Raw genomic sequence first — 5,633 nt, 5'->3', positions numbered from 1 at the left:
ACCTTTCTGCCAATAGTCGCTTATATCTCGCCCGAACTTCCTCCTCCCTTAGTTTATACACTTTCACCTCCCTCTTACTTGTTGTTGCCACCTTCCTCTTTTCCCATCTACCTCTTACTCTAACTGTAGCTACAACTAAATAATGATCCGATATATCAGTTGCCCCTCTATAAACATGTACATCCTGGAGCCTACCCATCAACCTTTTATCCACCAATACATAATCTAATAAACTACTTTCATTACGTGCTACATCATACCTTGTATATTTATTTATCCTCTTTTTCATAAAATATGTATTACTTATTACCAAATTTCTTTCTACACATAGCTCAATTAAAGGCTCCCCATTTACATTTACCCCTGGCACCCCAAATTTACCTACTACTCCCTCCATAACATTTTTACCCACTTTAGCATTGAAATCCCCAACCACCATTACTCTCACACTTGATTCAAAACTCCCCACGCATTCACTCAACATTTCCCAAAATCTCTCTCTCTCCTCTACACTTCTCTCTTCTCCAGGTGCATACACGCTTATTATAACCCACTTTTCACATCCAATCTTTATTTTACTCCACATAATCCTTGAATTAATACATTTATAGTCCCTCTTTTCCTGCCATAGCTTATCCTTCAACATTATTGCTACTGTTACCCCAGTACTCATATGGATACTTAGGGTACATAATATATTTTTAATACGTTAATAACTATGGTAAATATTAATTAGTACAGTACCTTATCAGAGTAACAGATTTTAGTGAATGACTGAGATGGTCCCTGGACAGACTGAATGTTTACAATTGCCCCATGGTTGACTGAATAGACCATGATACAGAATAGGCACCGAATCCACCCTAAACACTGCATTCACCCATTTGGCACACTGCATAGCTTCAAATTCTTGCTGAGGAATAAAAAGAGTGGTGACAAACTAAAACAGCCATCAAAAATTTGAAAATTTAAAAGATCTCAATAGAATTATAAAAGAAAAGAAAACATAATTTAAAGCTGCCTACAAAAAATCAGGCTAACCTAACAACAGACAATTATCAACTAAGGAAGCTGTTATTTTATTAAATATTCATTTAGATAAATGTATGCAAAATTCTTAGTGTTACCCATATTCTCTTTTCCCTGATGCTAAAAGTCAAGCAAGGTATGACATATGTTGTTTCCACTTAACAATATGGAAGACATCAAGTCAAGAGATCATGGTGAACAGTAAGGATGTGAGCATTAAATGGGTCATCTGGTTTCTTTTATTTATATGTTCCATACCACACAGTGTTTCGTATTACCTGAATCTTCTGTAGAAATTTGGCTTGCAGCATTTGCTTAATACTGGGATGCATGAATCTTTGAGTAAAAATGGTATTAAAGGTAGTATAAATCTGTAGCTGATCCTCGAATGAAAATATGACCAGCAATAATGGATAAAGGGGAAAAATGACACACTTCATTTCCTACAACAAAAATATCTAATTCAGTTTGACAAGATGCCAGTACACACAATAAAAAATACTAAAAACAACCTATTTTTCACTCATTCAGTATGGACTATGAGACATATAAGTAATTTGTATGAAACTGAGGGTGAGATATACCCCAATTTAAGATATGATTGCACAGATTCTAAGAGTGATAGTTTTTGAACAGCCATATTGGAAGATTTTCTAATTGCTTTATACTTTAGAATACTGGAAGTAATGTTGCCCAGAGAAAGTTCTACTTTTGCTGAGGTAACAAAAGCTTGACTTGCATTACCAAAGTGAAATAATTACTGTTAAATCCTCTATGAGATACATGGAAGATACGAGAGAAGTTGGCCTCATCAAAAATAACTGGTGGTTGGGATGTGACCCATCACCCTAACATCCTCAACACTGAAGTTTGATCAGAAATTGTAAATCTTAAGAATTTAATTCAAGAAGAATAGGTTTCCAGTTTTAAACTGTAAAACAGGCTTTCCTTTGGCACTACCAATTTATTGATCACTTCATAACTAGGTTCAGAACCTTCATTGATCAATCTCCATTCAGAGTTTCACACATTGAGGCAGAGTAACTCCATCTGTAACCCCCAATCCCCCTGGGCCCCCATCTGTGCGATGACTTGCTTATTCCCAAACACCTTACAACCTTACTGTGTACTTGTAGAATCTGGAATGAAAATAAAATTTAATTTAACATAAGTAGAAAATTTATTGTTCTCGTTTCATTTATAACATATACAGTGGTATAAAGTTTCTGGCTAAAATTTTAAGTAGTGACAGTGAAAGAACTGCAGAATAAGGTTATAATACAGTAGAACTTCTCATTAACATATTTCAGCAATTTTGAACAAAAAATTACCAGACAAATGTGCTAATTATCAGACAAAATTCTATTTTGTCTACAGCGACAATGTCCTGTTATTTTCTAAAGTATCTCACAAATCTGGTAATTCCAACATTTGCCTGGTATGGGCCAAAGAGGTCACATGCAGTACATGTCTGTTTTCATTGTTCCCTGAACAGTAAGCCACCCGTACCATTTTGTTATTTGTGTTCGCACACATATGCACTCGTCATTCATTTTCCCTGGATTAAGAGTATTTTGTGCGACTTTATTAAAACGTCAAGTACAGCGCAATTAACAATGGGTTCTCAGAAATCTGTCTTCTCAGCCCTCTACATCTTCTAAGCTATCTACATTATTTTCACTCGTAGAGCTTTACTGCTCCTCTGACTCAGAACAAAAATTATTCTGAATCACCAATATTCATCACAGCAGGTGACACCTCATCTCTCCACCATGAAAAGGTAAACAAAATTACTGTAAATTACAGAGTACACTATGCAGTACACTACTATACTGTAGTACTACAATAACTGTATTTCTAATGACGTCTTGTCTTCTGCATCAATGGACCAAGTCCCTGAGAAGACAACCAGATGGTCAAAAATATTATTTTTATAATCTGAAAGTTGCACAGAATCAGGAATATCGTGTACCCCCTCCTCCCTATTAGTTCATTAATGAGAGGTTTCACTGTACTGTTACTTTATATATATTAATACTTTCATAAAAAATAATTATGCATACAAAACTTGAAGATAAAAGAATGGTTGTATGAATAATCTAACTATACATCAATCAAAATTATTTTCAAGGGGTACTGTATAAAGACAAAAAATACATTCTGGCAATTGATTAGTAGTCAATGATATAAAAAAAAAGTACCTCTATCAGCTTCTGTGCATAGAGGATATGAGAAAGCAGGAAAGACCAGGCAAACTGTCTTAGCTCTTTAACCATTTCACAGTCACGATCTCCAAAATTAAATATCTCATCAGTGTCTTAATTTAAAAAAAGTTTTATCTTCTCATATTTAAGAAATTTTTTTTGAAGGTAATAACACCAAAATTGTAAAATTTTATGGAAAACTTACAGAATTATGCAGACATGAAGTTGGCAGTCTGGGTGCAATTTACACATCAACAATCATACCCACTTTGAGGCCTATTTTAGGCCAATTGCATTGCTAAAACTGGCCCAAATTTTGGCCATTTCACTAGTATGCCTTGCCCCAAGAAATTCCCCATTCAACTATTAGAACTTCCCTATAAAGTGTACATAAGTCAGTAATTTGGCTAATTTTACAAACAATTCCAATTTAAAAACAGCATCCAAAATAAAAACTGCAGTCATTCCAGTCACTAAAACAGCCTTTCCTCTGCTCATTAACCATGTTCCCAGACTTCTCCTATATAACACTTGCCCTCCATTTTGAATCTATCATCACAAAAAATTGAAGGTTTACCCATTTTCTTGGCTTAATAAAATATAAGCAAGAATGATTGTTCATGGTTTAGGTCATTTTAGTAATTAAAGCAGACCAAGTAAAAAAAACCCATAATACAAACCAGGAGTGGGCAGAATGGCCCCCTACTCTTCCTCAGGAAAACTGCCAAAAAGGTAAAACTTTTCAGCTACTTTGAGGCTTATTTCACACCACTTCCAATATGAAACCAACTATAATCATCACCATTTCACTGGTATGTCTTCCATTCTATCAACTGATACCAAGAAACAGCCAATAAAAAAACACCCTAGAACATGCCTCAAAGTTGCTAATTTAAGCCAAACTAAAGATCAGAGGTTAGCTGTTCCCATCATGCACTATGTGGGGCAGGATTTTTCTTTATTGTACATATCCACTGAAAAGCCCCATTCTCTCATGTCTAAGCCAAATTTTACCACTTACAGCATATTTGAGGGGGTTATGATTAAGACATAGATCTAAGTAAGTGGTATGGGCCTCAATAATTTAGATCTTTGTGGGAGACTGTGAAAAGGGAGTAAAATGCCAGGAGCTTCCCCCAAGAATATAAAATATAAATTAATAAAGTAATACAAAAAAATGTAAGTGCTCAAGAGTGGTGAAGGTTACCTGTGACCAATTTCAAGGGTTCTTTTACCCTCACAATCCAGCCTTAGGCTCTAGCATTAGGTTCTTAGTGCCAGCAGCCCAAAATCCTACATAGCCATCACAATCTGGCTGATTTGGCACCTGTAGCAGGAAATAGGTGTTTCGTCGATATAGTGATTCAACCCGACCAATATGTTTGTCAGCGAAACATGGGTGTGTTGGTTGTTACAACTAATGGAAATGAAACAGGGAAACAAGGAAAAAATATGCAAAAAGACTAATGACCAAGGAAGGCAAAGTATACTCTGCCTGAAAAATAAAATAAAAAATGGAGAGCTAGAAACAGCCTCACAGTAGACAGCTTAAAAGGAATATAGATACTCCAGTAACATCAGGCAGAAATGTCAGGAAAGAATCAGATGACAAAGCTAAGATAGACTAAAATAGATTGTCAAAGGGACATATGCCATAAACCTCACAAGAAAAAAAAAATATATGGTAGTCTTTACTAAACAATGCCAGTGTCACTCATGCAGATCTATGTTTTAAGCACAGCTTCCTCAAATATGCTTTGAGCAGTAAATTTTAGCATAGACATGAGAGAATGGGTCTGTGCAGTGGGTACATAGTACAAAAGCAAACCCCTGACCTTGTGTTTGGTTTAAAATAGTGAACCCTTGAGTTACAATGGGCTGAAGTTAGAATAATTGTAAATTACAATTGGCCCAGTCTAGTTTATGGATTTTACCAGATCTGCTTCGATTACTGGGATGCCCTTATTCTTTGTTATATTTCATTTTCTGAGAAACAGAATATAACTTTTATTTTTTTTTTTTTTTGTAATGCTTTAAAAATGGAAGGTAAGCAAAATATAGAAGTCTTGAGATGTGATTAACCATTTCACTGTCTGTTTTGTAGAATGTGATTAACCCTTTCACTGTCCATTATGTAGAACTACGTTACTGACACCAGGGTCCATCATGTAGATCTACGTCACGAGATCAGCTCACTCAGATAAGCTGTGAGCAGTAAATTTTAGCCAAGATATGAGAGAATAGATCTCTGCAGTAGGTGTGCACAGATCCAATTTACACTTACTACACAGAGGGGAAAAGCAAACTCTGACCTATTGTCTGGTTTAAAATAGTGATTTTAAGGTTTTCTAGGGTGGCTTTTATAGATTTATCGGATGTTTCTTTGTATTATTTGATAGA

At 35.3% G+C, this 5,633-nt stretch overlaps 1 protein-coding gene across 1 annotated transcript in view; it reads right to left on the bottom strand.

Annotated features, from left to right (window-relative positions):
* Positions 1-1,468: 1,468 nt before the first annotated feature.
* Positions 1,469-5,633, bottom strand: part of LOC138854392 (uncharacterized protein DDB_G0286299-like) — a 111,121-nt gene continuing 106,956 nt past the window's right edge. The window contains exon 4 of the mRNA XM_070097331.1: positions 1,469-2,168. The gene's annotated coding sequence lies outside the window, so the exon portion shown is untranslated. The remainder of the gene's footprint in view (positions 2,169-5,633) is intronic.

Source organism: Cherax quadricarinatus, chromosome 57 (genome assembly GCF_038502225.1).
Source record: "Cherax quadricarinatus isolate ZL_2023a chromosome 57, ASM3850222v1, whole genome shotgun sequence".
NCBI classification, from domain to species: domain Eukaryota; kingdom Metazoa; phylum Arthropoda; class Malacostraca; order Decapoda; family Parastacidae; genus Cherax; species Cherax quadricarinatus.
The sequence above is the reverse complement of the archived record's forward strand: the minus strand, read 5'-3'. Positions and strand labels throughout refer to the sequence as shown.